The sequence below is a fragment of the Eschrichtius robustus genome, chromosome 17 (assembly GCF_028021215.1).
Source record: "Eschrichtius robustus isolate mEscRob2 chromosome 17, mEscRob2.pri, whole genome shotgun sequence".
Taxonomy (NCBI): Eukaryota; Metazoa; Chordata; class Mammalia; order Artiodactyla; family Eschrichtiidae; genus Eschrichtius; species Eschrichtius robustus.
This window is the reverse complement of record NC_090840.1, coordinates 31,047,508-31,071,545: the sequence shown is the minus strand read 5'-3', so window position 1 is coordinate 31,071,545 and position 24,038 is coordinate 31,047,508.

Here is a 24,038-nt window from a genome sequence, read left to right as displayed (position 1 = left end):
CACAATATATTTTATATACAAGACATTTTTAACAATTCTTGAAAATATCTGCAAATGCCCAAGTGTTTTCTTAAATATGCTCTCCCAATATAACCTTATAAGTTGGTCTCAATGCCTAAGAAATTATTTGATGGAAACTGCTTGTAAATTGAATTCCTAACTTGGATGTCACTAATGAAAATTATCAAATGATATATAAAATAAGTCAATTCTAATGGGATAATGTATGAACAAGATATAGCACACATTTTGGAAAAATGTAAACCTTAAAAATTTCAGTTCCTTTACTTAGAATTATAGTTGTAGCAGGATGTTAAAATGAAACTTCTGCTGTCTCAGTATTTCAGCTGAGGTCACAAAGACTTGAAGAATGGGTGTTAAATACCCACTAATTTGAAAGTGAGGTACCAGACCAGCTGTGTAGAACTTGCTAAGGGGTAACTCATAAGACAGATGGATAAACACTTGTCTGTGAGCTACCTCAAGCCAATAGGAAGGGAAGTACGAAGATCAATAAGAGAAAGATCATAAGAAATAGGTTTCTGTAGGAAGAGTTGTACATTTCTCCTTTCTTCTCCATATCTGAAGCCAAGTGAGGAAAGTAAGAAATTGCCTCACAGAGCATGGTCATGCTTACCACCACAAGGGAGACTAATCTGGGGCAAGGAAATGGAGAGACCCTCAGTACTTGACCTTGTTTCCTGGAGTTGGGGGAACAGGCTTGGTGTTGACCCATTCTTGGTGAAGTCTGATGCCAAGAGGCTGGGCTGCCTATAGCTGCCTGACTGGTGGACTCACAGAGAGGGCTTTGGTGGGAGCAAATTCTATTTTCACTGACCATAGGCAGCGGTGCATGAGGCCTCATGGAACTCCCAAAGTTAACTAGCCTTGAATTATTTTGAAAATAGTCCCACCCAAAGGGCTTCCTACCTGAGGAAAGATGATCCTGGCTGTAAGAGGCAGGGGTATACTGTCCAATGCAGAAGGAGCGGGCAAAGGTGGAAAGGGCAAGACTTGCAAACTCCCAGCTGGGGACTACGTTATTACTTTAGGCAATAGTGCTCAGCAAGATCTACAACAAAGATGGGGAGATTTCTGGCCCTCCATAATTCCAAGAAAAGAAAGAGCCAGCACTGTGGCCATCAGCCACACCATTCCAGATTATAACATTCTGGCCATGCCTTCTCTCTTCTTTCTCTGCTCCAACCCTGAGGAGCCAGAGGCAGCAGAGTGAGTGGAGGAGGAGGAGAAGAAGAGTAATACAGTGTCTGGGAAAAAGTTTTCCTCTGCCCTTCTAGGTTACTCTGGCTAGTCTAAGAATTAAACTAACATGAGACAGATTAACAGAAGAAATATCAAACAAATGTTTAATAACATGTATATGTGGGAGAGACCCAGGAAAACTGAATAACTCGCCAAAATGGCCAAAGCCCTCACCTTAAATACCATCTTCAACTAAAGGCAAAAGAGGATGTTGAGGGTAGGGGAGGTTACCAGGAAAAGCACAGTAAACAAGGGTAAGATTGTTATGCAGATTTAAGTCAAAGCCTTTCCATTGATAATGTTTCTAGAGATTTGGTCATCCTCTTCTTCCTGGTACAGTGGAGGGAAACCCTTACAAAATGAAGATTTACCTTGTAAATATAAATATTTCTCACTAAAGGGCAACTCCTACTTGGTTTTCAGAGTTTCTTCCATGTCTACTGTTTGTTAGGAAATAACCAGCTTAAAATAATATGCCAAAGACACATACTTTGGAGTGGCAAATTTTGCTCTCCTACAGCAGACAGCAGATAAATAGTAAAAAAAAAAAAAAAAAAAAAAAGAAAAGAAACCTTGCCTCTTTCTCTAGTGCTGATTTCTGAGTCTGATCAGTTTCTATCTGGGGTTGCAAAAATCACAGACTTTAATACTTAAGTATGACACTGTTTATTAAACTTGAAAGTGAACAGAAAAGTTATGATAATTTCACAAGCTTTTACCTAGAGACAGGGGAGAATTGGCATAATAAGTTTAATAGGATTGCAGTGAGGGAGGAAAAAACAACACTGCTTTCTATTTGCACCTGGCAGAATCCAGCTCATTCATTAAATTCACTGCATTACATTCATGAAAATTAGGAATATTTGGATAGACAGGAATAACTGCTATCCATTTTCTAATTCAAATAGGAATTTTTATTTTATATTTGTATCCCCCAGAAGAAGACCCTGGGGCAAGGATTAAAATCCAAGTTATTTATTTTGGAGGTGATTCCAAAAAGCATCAGTTGGGGTTAGAAAGTAAGAGAGAGAAAGTAAGGCAGCCAAAAAAGTGTTCATTTTCAAGCAAGTTTTACACTGTTGGTTACTAGAGCTTAATCCTGCTGGGAGAACTCTGGGAGCCAGTGTTCTTACATCAACTGCTATCAGTCCCTGCTAGAGAGCTACATCTCTAGCAGTGCCAGTGTGTCATGTAGATGGACAAGAGGTACTACCATCAAGGGCAGGTACTCAGCAAAAATACATGTGCTGGCAAGAGTCTGCACTGTGGTAAGGTAGGCAAGAACATACAAACAGGGCACTGACAAAAATCAAGAATGTGCAATGGATCACATATTAAGATGGGGGATAATACACAGATAGTTCAATATTTTTTACTGGAAAATTTTAAGAATGATTTAAGTTCTGTCTTGGGGAACTTTCTCTGTATGGTGTCTGAAGCAAAGGATATTGAATAACTCCTGTAGTTTTCTATCAGAAATTTATAAAAAGGAGTCATTTTTATTTGTACTAAAGATTTGATTTTTAAGCTTTAAAAATATTTTTCACTAGAAATGTTTTAAAAGAGAAACGTTCCCTTTTGAATAAGAATATAATTTTCTTTGATACTTAAAAACCAGTGGGAGTTAACTCAGGTCTTTCTAACTCTTGTGTATGTGATAAAAATGAGTTAAGCCAATGCATCAAAGTATTATAGAATACTCACTGACACAATTTTTAAACAATTATTTCTGTAACTACCAATTTAAATCATCTATTTATTAATTGCATATTCAAGATATGAACACATTTAGAAAGCATATTAACATTAAATAATCACATATTTCTATTAGGTGTTATACACTAGGCAGAAGCAATACAGTGGGGAAGATAGACAGGATTCCTGTCCTCTAGTGGTGGAGGCAGATACAATAGTAAGCAAATAATCTAATGTCATACAGTCACGTAATGAATATGCAATTACAAACTGGAAAAGTGATATAAAAGAAAAATGAGTGCACTTTGGAATTTTAAACATTATGATAGATTTTATTTTTCTTATAAATTCATATCTTTTGGACTCTCCCACTTACCATGTTAAAATAACAGAATGGGGAGCATACTCTTAAGCTCATGACTCAAAGCATAAAGCATATGCCAACAGAATTAAGCAGTATCAAAAGTCAGACTACCATTTAGAAACAATACCCATAGGCAGCCAGAATGGCTAAAATTTTTAAAATGTAGTGACAACACCAAATGTTGTTGAGGATGCAGAGAAAGTGGATCACTCATACATGGCTGGTACAAATGAAAACTGATATAGTCTCACTGGAAGAAGTTTGTCTTTTTTTAAAACTAAACGTGCAATTACCACATGACTCAATAATTTCACTCTAGGGTATTTGTTCCAGAGAAATAAAAACTTAATGTGCACACAAAAGTTTAGACTTAAATGTTTATAGTAGCTTTATTTGTAATAGCCCCAAACTATAATTGGCCCAGGTATCACTCAATGAATAATGAATTAAACAAATGTGGTGCAGCCATACCACAGAATATTACTCAGCAATAAAAATAATTAAAACAAACAAGCAAAACTACTGATACACATAATAATCTCCAGATAATTATGTTATGTTGAGTGAAAAAAGCCAATTCCCAAAGGTTACATACAGTATGATTTCATTTATACAATGTTCTTAAAATGGCAAAATAATAAAAATGGAAAACAAATTAGTGTTTGCCAGGGGTTAAAGAGAGGGTAGAGGTGGGAGAGAAGTGAATGTGACTATAAAAGAGTAACATAAGGTATTGTTGTGATGATGATGTTTTGTATCTTGGTTGTATCAATATCAGTCTCCTAGTTGTGATACTGTACTGTAGTATTGCAAGATGTTACCATTGGGGAAAACTGGGTAGAGGGTACAGGGGATCTCTCTGTATTATTTCTTATAATAGCATGTGAATCTATAATTATCTAAAAATTATCTTAAAAATTATTCAATTTAAAAAATGACAGTGGCTTTTAAATAAAATCATAAGAGGATATTTTTGTCTTGGTGGCAGGAAAGATTTTTTTTTCTTCATATAGTTTACAAAAAGCAATAATCCTACCAGAAAAAAGATAAATTAAACATCGAAATTAATACCTTCTGTTGATTAAAATATGCTGTTAGAAAATCAATGAGCAGGCCACAAAAATATTTTGAAAAATATTGAAAAAACATATCAAAGTACTAATATCCAGGATCTATATCTATACCTATGACTATACCTAATTTCTACTTCTCATTAATAATAAAAAATGTATAAATGAAGCAAAAAAAGATGGAAAAGGATTTGGACAGAAACTTTACAGAAGAAGATTTACGGATATCTGAAATAAACACAAAAGTCTTCAACCTCATTTACTTATCTGGCAAATGAAAAGGTGAAATGCCCTCTCAATCCCTACATATTGGGCCATGAGAATAAATGCATATATTGACAAGAAGACTTGTATAAGAATGTTCATGGCAGTTTAATCTCTAATAGCTGTAATGAAAATCCACCTAGGTATTCGTCGGAAAAACAATGTAAAAACTAGCTTTGGTATATCCATATAACATAATATTTCTTAGCCAAAAAAACAGAAAAAAGTATGACATACTGATATAAGCAACAACATGAATGAATCTAGAAGATATTATGCTGAGTAAATCATGCCTCACACAAAATAAATTACACTCTGTAATTCCATTTTTATGATATCCTGGAACAGGCAAAATTATCCTGGGAAATAATCAGAACATCCATTTCTGGGTGTGAAGGCAGAAATTTATTGGGAAGGGGGAGAGAGAATTGTTGGAGATGAAGTTAATGTTCTGTATCTACAAAAGTTTTTACTAAGAGAATATAAACATACATTTTACTCTATTTTGATTTTACATAAAAAAAATCATAAACAAATACAGTATTTAATGACATAAATGTTTAAGTATTTAGGGAAGAATGTTCTATTGTTTGTAATTTAAATGGATTAAAAAAACTGATTAATAAATGGATATAAAAAGAATAGTTTGATAGATACAAAACACAGCGAGTATAATAAAATCAAGTTGGTGAGTGTAAGGTCTTTATAAGATTCTTTCAATTTTGCTTTTTGTTTGATTGAATACAGTTTTTAAGTAAACAGTATTTTTTTAAATTAAACTTTATACCAATATTGAAGGACCAAGTGACTCTACCTCTTTTTCACAGTTTCTAACCTCAAGATTACAATTTCTAGACATCCTTAGTATTTTCTTTGCATAGTGACTAGTTGTTCATTGCTTGACAACCATCACTTTGTTGATTTCATCACTTCACCACTTCATCATAGCTTTGTTTCTTAGTGTATTATATAATGTTCATCATATAGTATTTCTTTAGTAAGTTTTATGTTTGAAATTGAAGTAAAACAGAATCATTCACTTTTATTAACTGCCCATACCTTCCCCAACTTCACATTCTATACACATTCCTATAGTACACAGTATTCTGAATATGGAAACATTGGTTAGAACACTTTTTAAACAAATTAATTGATTAATTAATTAATTAATTTTAAAAAACATCTTTATTAGAGTATAATTGTTTTATAATGGTGTGTTAGTTTATGCTTTATAACAAAGTGAATCAGTTATACATATACATATGTCCCCATATCTCTTCCCTCTTGCATCTCCCTCCCTCCCACCTTCCCTATCCCACCCCTCTAGGTGGTCACTAAGCACCAAGTTGATCTCCCGCTGCTATGCAGCTGCTTCCCACTAGCTATCTATTTTATGGTTGGTAGTGTATATATGTACATGCCACTCTCTCACTTTGTCCCAGCTTCCCCTTCCCCTTCCCCATATCCTCAAGTCCATTCTTTAGTAGGTCTGCATCTTTATTTGCATCTTGCCTCTAGGTTTTTCTGACCATTATTTTTTATTTCTTTTCTTTTTCTTTTTTTTTTAGATTCCATATATATGTGTTAGCATATGGTATTTGTTTTTCTCTTTCTGACTTACTTCACTCTGTATGACAGACTCTAGGTCCATCCACCTCACTATAAATAACTCAATTTCGTTTCTTTTTCTGGCTGGGTAATATTCCATTGTATATATGTGCTACATCTTCTTTATCCATTCATCTGTTGATGGACACTTAGGTTGCTTTCATGTCCTGGCTATTATAAATAGAGCTGCAATGAACATGGTGGTGCGTGACTCTTTTTGAAGTATGGTTTTCTCAGGGTATATGCCCAGTAGTGGGATTGCTGGGTCTATGGTACTTCTATTTTTAGTTTTTTAAGGAACCTCCATACTGTTCTCCATAGTGGCTGTATCAATTAACATTCCCACCAACAGTGCAAGAGGGTTCCCTTTTCTCCACACCCTCTCCAGCATTTATTGTTTGTAGATTTTTTGATGATGGCCATTCTGACTGGTGCGAGGTGATATCTCATTGTAGTTTTGATTTGCATTTCTCTAATGATTAATGATGTTGAGCATTCTTTCATGTGTTTGTTGGCAATCTGTATATCTTCTTTGGAGAAATGTCTATTTAGGTCTTCTGCCAATTTCTCGAATGGGTTGTTTGTTTTTTTGATATTGAGCTGCATGAGCTGCTTATATGTTTTGGAGATTAATCCTTTGTCAGTTGCTTCATTTGCAAATATTTTCTCCCATTCTGAGGGTTGTCTTTTGGTCTTGTTTATGGTTTCCTTGCTGTGCAAAAGCTTTTAAGTTTCATTAGGTCCCATTTGTTTATTTTTGTTTTTATTTCCATTTCTCTAGGAGGTGGGTCAAAAAGGATCTTGCTGTGATTTATGTCATAGAGTGTCCTGCCTATGTTTTCCTCTAAGAGTTTGATAGTGTCTGGCCTTACATTTAGGTCTTTAATCCATTTTCAGTTTATTTTTGTGTACGGTGTTAGGGAGTGTTCTAATTTCATTCTTTTACATGTAGCTCTCCAGTTTTCCCAGCACCACTTATTGAAGAGGCTGCCTTTTCTCCACTGTATATTCTTGCCTCCTATATCAAAGATAAGGTGACCATATGTGCATGGGTTTATCTCTGGGCTTTCTATCCTGTTCCATTGATCTACATTTCTGTTTTTGTGCCAGTACCATACTGTCTTGATTACTGTAGCTTTGTAGTATAGTCTGAAGTCAGGGAGCCTGATTCCTCCAGCTCCATTTTTGTTTCTCAAGATTGCTTTGACTATTCGGGGTCTTTTGTGTTTCCACACAAATTGTGAAATTTTTTGTTCTAGTTCTGTGAAAAATGCCAGTGGTAGTTTGATAAGGATTGCATTGAATCTGTAGATTGCTTTGGGTAGTAGAGTCATTTTCACAATGTTGATTCTTCCAATCCAAGAACATGGTATATCTCTCCATCTGTCTGTAGTATATTTACTTACTTTCATCAGTGTCTTATAATTTTCTGCATACAGGTCTTTTGTCTCCTTAGGTAGGTTTATTCCTAGATATTTTATTCTTTTTGTTGCAATGGTAAACGGGAGTGTTTTCTTAATTTCACTTTCAGATTTTTCATCATTAGTGTATAGGAATGCAAGAGATTTCTGTGCATTAATTTTGTATCCTGCTACTTTACCAAATCCATTGATTAGCTCTAGTAGTTTTCTGGTAGCATGGTTAGAACACTTTTACATATTTCAGCGTAATGTGTTTTATAATCAATTCAGTTAAATGGTTGAGTCATGAATCTCTTAATAAATAATTAAATTTTATCTTTCAGCCACACGAGGGAAGTATGTAACACTAATTATACTTACACAATTATGTGTATTGTCACATTTTAAATTTTGAAGTTCTTGTAAGATCTCTCTGAGGATAATGCTAAACAAAAAGTAGTAATAAACATCTTTTATTCATTAATTTAAACATGCATGCAACCAGTATTTACTGAATACTTAACACTACTCATCCGGGGCACCTTGCTGATACTTGACTAAGATAAGTCTTATTTCATAATTATCTAATGTGCCATTAAGGTTAATATAATATTCAAAATAGAATTTGATTTCCTGACGCAGAACTCAATAGGAAAACGCAGAACTCAATAGGAAAAATGAGAGCCATTTTCCACTTGGACAGTTGATGTACTAAACCATGTACATTTAGGTCCTTTCTCTTAAAATGTGTATTACTCTTAGTTTGTAATCCCTCTAAGCAAAAGATTCATCTAATTCTTCCAGTTGGCAGTGTCCAACATGTTTTCTGTCTCAACAAATCTCAAATTACAAGTTGTTATGTTGTTGTCTACAGGATTCTGCCTATTATTGTGTGGGATCCATAAGGCATTAAATAACTTCAGTTTTCATAAAAATGAAAATATGATCAAATTTTATATAAAAATTATGCAGAGGTTTTACTTACACTGTGGTTTAATTTTTCTTGCTTTATTAAAAGCTAATAATGTATGTATGAGGCAAAATGCCTCTCACTCCCCAACCTAATTCTCAGCAAACCCACCACAGTTCAAAAGGCAATTCAAGTTGACACATGGTTATTCTAATAAAGTCATAATATGCAATGTTCAGTATCCTGATACCTCTCTTTCTCCTTCACTCATGGGGTTGATTGGGACCATGGCTTCATGAATTTACAGGTACATAGTTAAGAGTTTAATCATAATAGAATGTATTGGCTGCAGTTTATTTCAGAAATAATTCTTCTAGTTTCATTGGATACATTATACTGAAGCCCAACCCAATAATGCCTAATTACTGCCACAGGCTTCAGTGTATCAGTATGTGGTATTCAACATCCATAAATCTGGAAGATAAAGTGAAGTGAATCTTTTCGCCAATCTAAAATCCTCAGGCCTTACCAGTCTTTTGTATAAATGATGTCTTAGCATTTGTGCTAGTTTAGCTGGTTAAGCCCTCACTTGTGATTATAGTACCCTCATTCCCCTTGCAAACTCCCTCTGTGCCACGTTAATGATATTCTCCAGAGCTGTCTCATATGTGCTCAAAGATCTTATGGTGGTGATTGTCATCTTTTAAGAAATAAGTATTTTTATGTTGAAATTTTATTTAGAATTACAAATTCACAAAACATATTAAAAAAACATGGATTCCTTGAAAAGTTTAAGTCTTTAATCAAAAAACAAACAAAATAAAAACCCTCTTGGACCCCCAGGCTTCTTCAAAGCAATTTAAAAATCACTTCTGTGATATCTTGGAAAGTTTATAGTTCAAGAATCAGTGTTTATGAAGCTATGCTTGGCACAGTTGCTAAGATTTCTCAGTGAATTTCAAGACAAGAATAATGCTCTTTCCCTACTGGTAAGTTTATTTAATTAATTCATTACTTTATTCATTCAGTTAACATTACTGTGCTTGTATTACTCCCCATGCTTTGCCCTAGCATTTCTATTTTATTATGTCTGGCAATGATTTAGTATCCCTTCTTCACATGTAAACCAAGACTTAAGAACAAACAAAATTTTCTTATTTTTTACTCACAAAACTTATAACTTCCAGACTTTTTTTGATAGAATGAAATAATGACGTTACTGTTGAGTTGTTTGTATTGTTAGAGTTGATGCAAAGCACTGAGTGTCAGAACACGCTCTTTCAAACTTGATGAGGTATTAGAAAATGAATTTTACTGTTTGAAAATTTTCCAATGATTTAAATTCTAAACTCAAAACATGTATCATCATCATAGGATTTCTTACTCATGAACTATTATTTATTCTGGTTGATCTGAAGTTAGATTTCCTAAGAGCACCATCCATCCATTACATACATACCCAGTCTGGGCTTATTTGTATAGGCAAAACTTTTGTTGATTTGATTTTAGTTAGTTCCACATGTATCAATAAACCCCTAAAACCAGCATGTTATTATTTTTCCTTACTTGTACCTGTAGGACTTGATTCCTGGGGATTCTCCATAAACACAGTCTGCTTTTATTTCTTTACTTTCTTTCAAAAATGTGTCTAGAATACATGATATAGGTGGAGATGTGTCTGAGGTAGAGAGGCAGTGTCCAGGAATGTCTTGAAATTCCTAGAGTTCCAATGAAAACATTTTTAAAATCCCTTTCTAAGGATAACATATTGTATTATTTTACCTCCCACTACTTCAAAGAGTAAAGACACATTTTATTTTCCTTTTTCTGGCCCCAACTCTTCATAGCATTAATACTTTCCCATTTGTTCTATTTATCTATACAGTTGGATAAATATCTATTTATCAAATCCCCCATTTAAAAAGTTTCAGGTTATTTATGAGCTTCCATATCTTTTCATATTTAATAAGGAATATAATAATAAATGTTGAGAATTTAGTTACTTCTCAATATGAAAATGTCTCTATTCCTCAGATAATTAACATATTATTCTCTGGACCATTTCTTGGTTCCATTCAGTTTTGTTGTTGTTATTAACACATTTCCACCATAATACAGGATCTGATGCAGCCTAACTGTACCCTTTAGGAAACACTGTTAAGTCAACCTTAGTAGAAAAAAGAAATAACATAAACATACACAATTTCTAAAACCTTCATGAAAGTACCGGTGTTAACCAGATGTTCCTTTCTTTCCATGCTGCATTTATAACATACATTTGCAGATACTAATAAGATCTGCAGAAAAGACCTAGAGGAGTTCAGCACATGTGCTTTGGCATCTGAACGACTAGTGGGCATCTTGGTTCTTGGGGAGATTATTCAACCTTTCCAGGCCTCAGTTTCCACCCTCATTTTTTTTTTTGACGAGGGTGTTAAATAAGCTCAATGCAGTCTAATCTTCAATCAGAGACAGATTCACCTGAAGCTTTTGGAGCTTAAGCCTCTGGGATTTTTACTCAGAAGTGCCCAATTCCCAGATAAGGGCCTTCTGTATATGATTTCTCATGTCAAGTTGTGTTGGACTGACCATGGTTATATTATTTTTGGAACTTTGTTTTCTTTAAAAGGGCCCCTGATTTTATAACTTTCAGCCCCCCAAAAAATCTAGGTCTGTCCTTTCATGAAATAATTATTCAGTAAACATTATCGTTATTTGCTATTAAAAAACTCATCCAAAATAATGTGTTTTCTTCCTTTCTTTTTCCCCCTTCCTCCCTTCCTTCCTGTATAGATCTTTATGATCTAATTTTATAGCCCTTACTGGCTAACTTCCATCATAGGCCATGAGACTCAACTTTTCTACTTTCCTCTCAAAGAACATGGATTGTGAGGGTGAAAATCAGGCAGCATTTTTATGATCAGTAAGATATTGAGAATGTTCAATTTCAAATTTTGATTACAGTATGGTTTCAACTCTGTAAAGACAGTTGAACTGACTCAGCCAGCTTTTGCTTTCCCTGATCAAGATTGCTTAACTTTCTCTTTGAATGACAAATGAGGAGAAAGAATTGATAAATGAATTGGTCTGAATTCATATCCTGCAAGAACTTTCAACACCCCTTCCTTACCCTTCATGTTAAAGAGGATATCCATTCCTCAACTTTCTATGCTCATACATAGAACAATTTAAAATAAGTAAATGCAGATCTTTTAGGTCCTGAATTGAGCTAGAGGAACTAGAGAGACCACACTAGATTTTGAAATTATGACAACACACTTAAAAAAATTAAAAACAGAAAAAAGGAAGGAAGCAATAATTATGATATAATCATGATTATTTTGCTTTAGAATGTATACAAATTTATTAATAAATATCACATGATCACACGGTTGCTCTTTATCCCTGACCTCACATATAATTAGAAGACAAAACTCTCACTTATTGTAGCAACTATACAGCTTTCTCTGTTGCAAGAGTTAGAACCATAATCCCTCCACTTACTAGCCATGTAACGTAACCCTACTTAAAACTACCCAGAGTCCAATTTTCTCATGTGAAAAACAGTAATGATAACATTACTTACACATTCTAGACTTTTAAAAAAATATTAAATGAGAAAATACATAAAAATGCTTAGTTCAGTGCCTGGTACCATAGAGTAAATTATTAATAAATGTATGTATATGGCCCTCAAATTATATATATTATATAAAATTATAATATATAATATTATATATATATATATATAATTTTAATCTTGCTCTCTATTACATTGCATGACTCACTAAAGAAATGTTCCATGACATATATTGTCACAACAAAATAAACGATATACACATAGATGAAAATTTAGTAGTACACATCTGAAGAATTCTTGCATAATGGTTAAAATAGCCATGCAGATTTAGGGTTTTGGCTAAAATAATAATAATCCACACTGTCACATCAACATTTATCTGTAGGATCTATGCTCAGATGACTATGTAAATGTATTTCATGTTTTCACCAATGATTTTATATACCACCTATTTTATTGCTTTGATCCAGCTGGAGGCATAATGAAGTGTTTTAGCCCCTATCTGCTTTAACTCTGGAATACTTAGAAATGTTTCTGCTGTTACCTATGTATGAAGAAAATCAAAACTAGTAATGTTTCTGCTGTTACCCATGTATGAAGAAAATCAAAACTTCTCGTTAATGATGTATAATTACTTTGATGGAGGGCTGAGTTCAGAGTAAAATGTTTACTTTCATAAACTCCTGCTATAGTCATGCAGTGGCGTTGTTCATCCCTACTCCACCCTGGCTAAGGATCTATTATATCATCAGCATCTAAGAATCCAGCCTCAGTGGAGGTACCGACATAACTGTCTAAACAGGGCACAAGCCAAAGTTGAAGTTATCTTTGAAAACATTCAATGTTATAGGTAAAAGAATAAGCCGAATTTATGATATGTTTATGTCAGTGATTCTATGAAGGCCCAATCATAGTGTTAACCTAACAAATTCCTTTGATGGAATGTTTATGAGTATTCTTAAACTTAAGCATTGATTAAATAAAACTTTCTCTCCTCTGGAAATACAGATAAATTTTCTTCAGAAAAAATAAATATATAAAAGAGGTTTTGCTTTAAAATAAACCTTAAGTTTGAACAGTTTGAATACGGATCATTTCTATTTAACTTTTTTAATGAAATTAATAGACAGTTAATCCATCTTTCATAAAGTATATTTTTAAGTCTAAAAAATTGTCTCCAGTTTTCAATCTAGCATTTCATGTAAGTCAATACAAAGTCAACGTTTTGAAGTTAGATGAAAATGAAGCTGTATAAAAATAAAGACAGGCATCCAAGAATTGATGTAAAGTGTATTAGAATAAATCTTTTTTGTCTGTTCAGAGAACCCCAAGGTAATGGCTTACTCCCCAACCTGATCTTAATATTTCGGTCAAAGAGCTATTTTGGCTGAACCACAGGCCCTTATCTCAGCTTTCCAGACGGGCCCTATAGGTGCTTCTTTGACCTTAGAAAGGATAATTGCTTAACACTTGAGGGAGGATGGCGCATGTGGCAACAAGAAGCTGAAAAGAATAATTTAAGAAGGAATAATAGGATCTGGATTTTAATAATTCATAAGATTTCTTAACAGGCAAGATTCTAATTACATCTTTATCAGCTGTCCCTTTCAAATTCGAGCACCTCACAACAATAAATAGCCTAACATTTTTAATGCCAACATACCATGGACACATTATTGAATGTATTTCATGCTCTTCATGCTAAAATTATGTGAGCCAAAATGGATCCTCAGATGTTACGGGATAACATTAAGAAAGAAGCTTTTTTGGCAGTGAGTTTTTAATAAAAGCAAATGATTGAATTAGATTTTCATGTCTATTCTATTAGATATTAAAAAAGACCTACAAAGCAAAATTAAACAATTATGCTATGAACTAGATCATCCACAAACTATGCTCCCCAAAAATCTGCATTGTAAACATATTTAGTCAAAAAATCTTCTTCCATTTTGATTGTTACTCTGGAAATACAGATTATATTTGAAGTATATGTATGAGATTTACTCCATTTTCTTTTATCCATACCTTGGAGAAAGACCTGAGATATTATAACTGCTAACACCTCAAATTATGCATTGGTATGTTAGAGTTGGGTCTATATTTTATTCACCTCTCCAATTTTATGGGATATGGTATATATACTCAATCAATATATTTTACTGGATAACTAGAACTGAAATCCTTGTCCCAAAACAAACTTCCAAAATTATCCTAGATTATTTATTCCTCATTATGCTAAAACACTTGGAATGAAATCAATCTACTGATTGCCCGGTCTGCATAATACCAAATTGATATAAATGCTGCTATATAAATGCCATCAAAGTAACTAATTATTTTGGCTTCACTAGATGCTTTGGGGAAAGATTCTGAAATTAGACCTTTTTTCTTTCAAGGTTGTGTGTATATGAGCATTGGGTTATTTGTGGTGTAACCAAACAATCATGAATAAATGTCTCAGTACTGTTTCTTTTCCTTTTACTTGGTGTACTCTTAGCCCTTTTAATTTGATTTCATGTAAGTCATCAGACAGGGCTTGTTGGTATGCATAAGAAATTGTATATTTTAGGAATATTTTGGCTAGAAGAGATAAAAAACTCAGTTCAAATTTTCTTGAACAATATCATCATCATCATTATTCATCTCACTGAAGAAGAAAGCCAGAATTAAGGCAGGCTGTTGCCATGGTCTAATCTGAAATTTATTAATATCATTGAGAATCCAGATGTTTTTCCTCCTCTCTCTACTCTGTCACCCTTAATGTGTTAAATACTTGCCCTTCAATATTCCTTCTTCTAAGAGTTATAAAGTAGATACAGCAGTTCTAGATATCACTTCCCAGGACAGCAATCTCCAGAAGAAGAAGACAGTTTTTCTTTCAGTTTTTTTTGAAGATAAAGAAGTGTACCTACAAAGACCCCAAGAAAAATTCTCCTCCTGTCTCTTTGGCCACAACTGGAGTCCACACCCAATTCTAAACAAGTCATAGGTAAAGGGAAATGGAACTGGCATGAGTGGCCTAGATGGATTAAGATCTCTCCTGTGTATTTGGGAGCTGCCAATCCCCATGAAACCATGGCTCCATGATGAGCGGATGGTAATAGGAAGTAGAAATGAGAAATGATTCATAGGCAAAATATGATGTTAATAAAAAGATGTAGATACTTTCAACTCTTTTTAATAAAGAGCTTCTTCAACTAACTCATTTACTTAGATTTATTTTGAGGTCATTCCTACATCTACATCCTGTGAGACATAAGTTTTGAAAAATTTAATTATAAATAATGGTAATCTCTATTTGAAAGTACTACAGTTACAGATATATTGTTTTGTCATCTTTCAAGCATTTGGTTAAAATTTTGCATTTGTCTTAAGAATTTACTTTGGTCCTATCTAAATCTTGAAATTCCATCTCCCTTCAGTTACTTTTATTACTCACTTAATATTATCTAAAAACATTTATATAGTGACTTCAATCTACACTCCTCTAGAAGACTGATATATTATTAACTGAACAAAGATGTTTCATTATTACAAGTAAACACACGATTGGTTTTTAAAATGTCAGGAAAATGGGTAGGAAGTTATTAATTTTAATAATGTTTTTATTTTTCAAACACAGTGTCTGTTATAATGCAAAATAATTGAACAAACTCTGAGATAATAGCTTGTACTTAGCTTACTTTTTTCATGATCAAGTGTGTTTATGTTTGTATAAGTATATGATACTTATATATTTCAAGTTTGCATCATTGTAATTTATCCACCTTTCTTTGTTTTCCACAAAAGGCAATAAATAGATAACTGAGCCATTTAGAGAACTACGTAGCTAAAGCAAAGATAGTCCCTTGTTGATAGAGTTCTGCTCCCTCAAAAGACCTCAGAACACAATCAAACAAATCAAAACCAAAGGGGTAAATAAAAGTATAAAAATGTAACTTATTATACACCATTAGTGATAATAGTAGTATATTGGGTTCTGGGATTTCTATTATGGCAAATAGAAATATTTCCTTAAGGCAATGTCCAGTTCACTCAGTTAACAACATTTGAAATTCTATACACATTTATATTGCCACTCTTGAAATGTTAACGCAGGAGAAAAGTAAAGCAGTTTCTTATGAATTATAGTAATGAAACAACCTTTTCCAGTATAGGCAGACTAAAAGGAAAACAGAAGAAGAAAAAAACACAAATAATTATTAAAAGTAGGATTTTATTTGATATTTATATATTAAAAAAAATCTAAAATGTTACAAAGAAGAGATTTTGTTCAGTATTACTCAAACAATTGCCTAGACTATTTATACTAAGTGAAGAGCTAGAGGAAAAATGATGCTTTATATGTAATCTTGTGGCTTTGTCTCACTAACTGGGCTCAGAATTCTTTATGTTCAGCCCATACAGAGACAGATTCCCTGAGGACTTTTGCTGCATTAGCAGTAGTCCTGCCACTGGTACTAACAAAGTAATGATGTGTGAGATACGGAGGTGACCCAAACACTCACCAGATTTTCTGGTGCTTCTCTATGTCCTACATTCAAAGGAAAGAGCATTTTGGAGCAGAGCTATTTTCAGTATTGCCTACTGCAATCACTATTGTTATTTAGTGTCATTGGAGGAGAGCTGGTGTAAGACCCAGAAGTTGAAATGAAAGTAATTACTTCCCTGAAAAATTGTGTACTTTTGCCCTCAAAGGAAGATATCTACCCCACCCGTCTTTCTGTTGGAAGGCTTATATTTCAAGGCCATTTCTTTTTCATTCATTTGTTAATAATGAGTACTTGAAATGAGATTTTAAAATATGGCAATAAAACAATTTTTTTTTTTTTTCCTTTCAGATTTCTCACCCGTGCTGACTGATTCACAGAGACTGACTCTTGATGGAAGCCCTGTTTTCTCTTTGGGTTCTGCATTCTTTCTCCTTTCCTGAAAGCTCCTCTATGGATGACTTTCCTTTGCCTTTTTACTTCCCTGTCTCATGTTGGTAGATATGAGATACCAGAAAAATAGAAACTTGGGAAAAAGTATCAGAATATTGACTCATTGTAATTGCAGAAAATCTTAAGAAAGAAAAAAAATAAGTGCATTTGAAATTCTGAAGTTTCTTACAATAAATGGGCTTATTGTTTCTATACTTGGATTGGATTTTTAGAAGCACAGAAGGCAAAATATTTACAAAAGATGTTGACATAGTCACAAAAGAATAAAAACAATAATAAAAATCTATTTTAAAAATAACAATAAAAGAATAAAAATAAAGTGGATTAAATGCAAACCCACATCAAAACATTCCAAATGACCAAGAGAATCAAAATACATTTTGGAGGTAATTGAAGTCTGCGATGTTTTGTCAATTATCTTGACACTGATATATAAAAACATGATTCTAGATTATTTGAAAAATTTACTTTGTTCTCCAGTTTTCTTTGAAGTTATGATTATAGATGAAATTGATGCATGGATCAAGTGCTCTACCATTTTAATGAAAGTAAAATTATTATATTCATGTATAAAATAGCCGCATATCACCAAAATAGGACTCAAAGGGAGAAAAGGAGTTAAACTGCAACCTTGGCATGAAAAGGGGCACTGTTACAGTGTTATGGTTCTTCCATTTCTATTCTTCCACCTTCTACTTATTTCCATCCACACTTCCACCTTCCAATGCACTGGATAAATGAAAAGTCCTGTGGGTGGAAATAGAAGCAAAATATTTACAATCATTTAGAATGAAATGGATTAAAAAATACCCCTGGCATTTCAAAACTTTTTCTCTTGCTTTTCTACCCCCAAGCAGAAAATGTGAGTTCTCTTTGAGAATAAAGAAAATATTGTTCCCTTACTTTCAATATTATCCATAATTTGAATAAATTTTCTTTATATATTGACAGATATTTGCTGTGTGGAGAAAATGATCAGTACTTATTAGTTGAGCTAGTGAAATTGATATCTCAAACCCTCAGTAAAGTTGCTTAAATATTTCCCTAATTTTCCTTCAAATTTTAGTATTTGAGGGAGTCCCATAAATACCACTTCTATTTCCTGCCTGAGTTCTGAATCAAATATGAGACAATACAAGATAGTCATTAGATAAAAAAGACAAATATTTCCCTTGCTTCTTATTAAGACTGGGTAACAGGGCACAGCTAAGTGTGACAGCTAGACCAGGTTTACTAACACTTTGTGCCCCACTGTTGACCTTGGAATTACCTACTTGAAAAGGAGTTTGAGTTGTTGGAACATTATCTAGTCTTTATTTTTCACTGGTTGATGTGGACAAGGAATGAGGGATCAGTCTCCTAAGGCTTAAGTCATTAGGTAGATTTATTTCATCCAAATGAGAAAAATGGATCAATGGTGGTTGATTAATCCATCTATTTTTGGGGAGATGGAGCAGGAGTGTTCAGAGAACACTGTACATCATGAAAACTGGAGAGAGGAGTGCTAAACCAATTTCTAGTAACCTTCTTGAGATATTACAAGAAAACAAGTTCCACTCCAAGCTGGCATGTTTAAAAGCAGAGAGACAAGAGGAAGATAACCATATAAGTTTTTAAGGGACATGTCTGCCTAGGGCAAGTAATGTGCAACTATTAAGGGCTGTGCACCTTACTTAGCTGCAGAAGATAGATTCTTTACCAGATCCTAAAATTAACGAGTAAGATAGGAAATAGGATCTTGAATTAGGAAAGGAGACTACAGAAACTCCTACATAAATCGGGAATCAATTTCCACTCCAAAGTGCTTTCTGCTATGACTACACCACACCTGGGAGGGGATGAAGTGGCAAATAGTTTTAATGCATATTTTTCATTTTCTTTACTTTATATGTCAAGTGTTTTCAGGATTTCTATATTTGTATTATAGCTCACTAATTGCAGTATGTATAAGAAGCAGGATCTGGAATTGCCCAAGATTGAATAGTATAAAATAAAATAAAATAAAACAAAACAAAACAAAATAAAATTAATGTCAGAAAATCTGGGCTATTAGATCACTGATCCGCAAGTATTTATGCTTGGAATGAGTTTGGGGTGTCTCTTTTTGGAAGAGTGATACACACTGCATCAAGTTGGGTGAGAATATTTTTGGAAATGTTGTAGAAGAGTTTGTACCAGTTTGTGTGTAAGTGTGTGTTTGCTGGGAAGTCAAGCAATGGACTAGAGTAGACTCTAATTTACATTTGTTTGCCGTCCACCTCATCTTCTAAAACACTACAACCCCTCTTCAGTAAATTGTGCTTTCCCTCACTGTATCCTCATGGTCCTTTTGCCACTTCCGTCACAGAGGGTTGGTTTTGAAATGGTGACTTGAACCAAAGTGGTCTATTGAGAATACTCTCTAATCTCCAAGCTTTAGTTAATGAATCCCTTAGCCAATCCTTGCAAAATCTGCTTTGACCTCAAAACTCTTTAAAGTTTGATTTTAATCTAGACTGTAGTTTAATTTTAATGTATTTTGTTATTGCAGAATAATTTAGTAGAATAAAAAACACTTCGTATACATAAACACTATGTATTTACCGAAAACATTGATTTGAAGACTTGCTTTGGCCAGGATTTTTCATTCTTTTATTGTGGCTAAATAGAGAAAACTATGTGACAAGAAAATTGATCTTAAATTACAACAGACATCTAAACATTTTATATGTCAATAATTCATTAATATAGTATGAAAGCTCTCCCAAAATTGACAAAATTGAAATTATCTAAAGTACGATGATAGGTTAGATATTTTAGGTAGTGTACAACAAGAACAATTTTAAGATGAGACTAGAAAGCAAAATAACTCATCTGTTTCTATGCAAAGAACAATTTTTTTAAAAAAACAGTAAATGTACTTTAAAAATAAAGAAAATTTTCAATCATTATAAACAAACTGGCTACTAAAGAATATGTATTAAACTAAATTCAGAGTGCTATTATTATTTTTATTTAGTGCAGAAATGGAACAAGAGTATAAATTGGAAAACAATGAGTTTTTGGTATGTTTTTATTTTGATAAAGGGCTTGAATATAATTATCAGCATATTACCAAGTTGTATTAAAAAAACACTCCAAAATTTGGAAAAATATTGAAGATGCTGCAAAATCTTCATTAAAACAAAAAATATGAAGAGTTCAATGCAAAGATAATGATATTTTATAATTACCAATACAGTTTGATGAAGACTGAATGTTTATTGAGATGAAAAGTAGGAAGAAAAATTCCCAATTAAAGTAAATATTTAAATATGGCATTAAATAAGTAAAGGCTTTTTCCTTGAAATAAACAGAATGAAAATAATTTCCCATATGTTCACTGTTTTATATATATATATATATCTTAGATTTTCTGGCAGTGTAAACAGCTCTAGGATTTTGTTGCCTAAACTATAAGAACATTGGCATTTATAAACTTTATATTATTTGGCATTCATAATGAACTGAACTTAAATTAAAACCAATTATTTTAAAGTTCAAAAATTAGAATATACATTCTAATAGAATTTATAACTAACACATTGTTTTACTAAATACATTATTATATTTTACTCTTTTTAATGCTTTACATATCTTGTTTTAAATAATCTTAAAGTCAGTTCTACAAAGTAGGAACTATCATTATCCTTATTTTAGAGATAAAGAAACTGAGTTACTTAGGGTAATGAACTTGCTGAGGTCACAGATGAAATGGTGGTGCAAAACCAAGCCACCCATTCTGCTAAGTGAACTCCAGCATTCTACTAAATAAAATTGTTTGCAGAAGATAATTATCTGATATGGGTTTAAGGAAAATCACCTACCATTTCCAGATAACACTTTATCAGTAAAGGAAGGATTTTCAACTAGATAACCTCTAGATCAGTTCCTAGTAATCTCCAGTTTCTCCAGCTTGCAGTCTGAAGATCTAGTAATCTCCAGTTTTCAGCTTGTGCACCATGTTAAATGTCTGATCCTTCAGTCTGAGCAGTGATTCTAGTGGTGAAGAGAAATTTCCAACTGTTATTCCTACTGGTGCCTCCTACACTAACGCCCCAGCTTCTAGTGAACTCTTATCTCGTACTGTGACAGGTGCTATAAACAACTGATGCAAAACAACAGCAATAACACAATTCATTTTGGATTATTAAATACAAATTATTAGAAATTAATCAGTATAGGGAATAAACCCCATTTCAAATGGGGTTGTATAAAAAAATCTAATTCCGATATCATAGAAACACATCAAAATCCATCTTTGTTTGAATGGAAAAATCATTCCAGAATTAGATATATTCCAGATATATCTATATGTCTATCATATATAAATATATCAGCAGCTTAGGACACAAAGGAGAGAAAAAAGAATCAGTTTGAAGGAGGGACTACACAAAGATCCAATAAGGTCATCCATATGGAAAATGACTTTCAACTTCTCTTCTCTTCCCACTAATTCTGTACCTTTGTGCCATAACCTACTTCTAGATCTCAGTACTCCATCCTGTCCTTACCCTATGGTAGAATTCCTGCTCCTAGAAAGTGAAATATTAAGCTCCTTATTATGTTAGAAAATTTAGTCAAAAACAAACCACAAGGTAAGCAATAGTGCAAAGCATTATTAAAGACAGAGAGAAAAGAGAGATAGAGGGAGAAAGTTAGATTTCATACAATTCAATCCTTCCAAATTAAAATATTTAAACAACTAAATTCAATCTTGAGATATACCCCAAGCAAGAATAATAAGAAAATACAAACTTTACTTAAAAATTTGCAACCGTCAGGACTGAAGAGCCTAGAATTTTAATCCAGTAATATGATTGACTAATTAAATGTTAACTCAGTTACTGTAAGCTCAGTTTAACTTTAAATTAATAACAGTTGTTAACCTTTATGACTTTAGTGCTTGTTCTCTCAAGACCTAATAAGAGTATATTAAATTAATATAAACTTTACTAGGAAATAAATAATATAAGGGAAAGAAGCTGTAAGTCGCTTTTATTTAAAAATCAGGACCTCAGACCTTGCATTTATATAAGTCTAAATCTTAATATATGTTTTCAGTTGACAAATCTTAATTATTAAGACCCCTCATTATTAGAATGTGTCCCTTATATTTAACTAAACTTTATAAAAATAATTTATGGTGGGATAAAACAAGCTATATTATTTTATGCTTGCTATGGGAGGCTGGGAGTTTCTTTTTACAGGAAAAGAGCATGCATTTTCCTTTATAAATAAATATCCATACTAGTTAGCAACACTGAAGTATCCTAGAGCATTGGCCATGTGGTAGAGCTGTTGCTGAATATTTGAGGGTTAGTATCTAAGATTACACCTGAAGCTGAGGGACCAGCAGGACAGGTAGTTTGCTCCCTCTGAAGGCCTATTTCCTTCTCATTGGAAGAGGGAGAAAGGCAAAGGTTGTTCACAATGGTGGGGAAGCCAGAGCCTCTATCTTGAGACCCACTGGATACCTTCTGACAATTCAGTTATTCCTATCCTGGATCCAAAAAGGGCAGACCAGTTAGATCCCTCGCTGCTGGCAGTAGTGTAGTGCTTTTCAGGAGTCGTGTGCCTAAGAACCAGTTGGGAAGCTAGTTAAAATTCAGTTCCTTATGTTCTGAATAGGAAGCCTAAGGTCAACTCAGGTAACTTTTTTCTTTTAAACAGTACTCCTGGTGATTCTTATACTTGTCCAATGTTTGATAAACTAATCTAACTCATGTCTTAAACCTCTTCAAATAATAATGCTATTGGGGATATATTGTTTAAGGGTACAAACTTAAAACTAGTTGATAAATAAGTCCTGGAGGGTTAGTGCAGAGCATAGTGATTATAGTCAACAATACGGTACCCTTGATCCTTTGTTATCAGCAGCCTCCACATCCAAGGATTTGACTAACTGCAAATTGTAAACATTAATTAAGAAATAATAATCCAGAAAGTTTCAAAAAGCAAAACTTGAATTTTCCGGATGCTGGCAACTATTTACATAGCATTTACATTGTATTTACAACTATTTTCATGGTGTTTACATTGCTTTAGGTATTGTAAGTAAACTAAACTAGAGGTGATTTAAAGTATATGGGAGAATGAGAGTAGATTAGAAGCAAATGCTACACCATTTTATATAAGAGTCTTGAGCATCCTCGGATTTTGCTATCCAAGGGCGTCTGGGAAAAAATCTCCCTCCGATAATGGGGGACAACAGTATTACAAACAACAAAGTTGCTAAGAGACTAGATCTTAGTTGTTCCCCCTTCAAAAAAATTAATACGGTTAGTTTTTCTTTTAATTGTATATTTGTCTTAAATGTCATAACATGGCTATTTAATTTTAGATACCTAAATTACCAGTGGGCAGATATACTGTTCATAAGACCAAAGCAATTATCAAAATAAGTGGTAGAAAAAGAACTTTTAGAATTTAAAGTACCTTGTTGATGATTTGCTTAGAATACGAATAGCAAAGCATTCTTAATGATTAACTGGTGACTGGGTGGTCATTATTACAGAGCAGTTCTGAGTTGAAAAATCTTATAAATGAGCAAATCAAAGGACGAATGTGTACTTCCTCCTATACTTCCAAATTTAAAACAAAACAGCTTTCATTAACCAAATGATACTAACCATTCACTAATTTTTGTGTTAATATCAAAATAAATCAAATCAAAATAAATAAAATTAGTAGGATATGCAATAGATCTTAATTTTAGTCTATTGAAGACTTTTGTTTTCTGTAGCTATATTAATCAGATTTCACTGCCACAATCAAAGCACAATTTGCTTATTTTCATGTAGTAACTTTTTCTGCCCTGAGTAATTAAGATAATGTTGTAGCTCCAAGAGAAAGTGATCAAAGGATATACCTTGTTTAGTATCTTCAGTCTAAAAAATAGCATGATAGACCAAAAATTTATT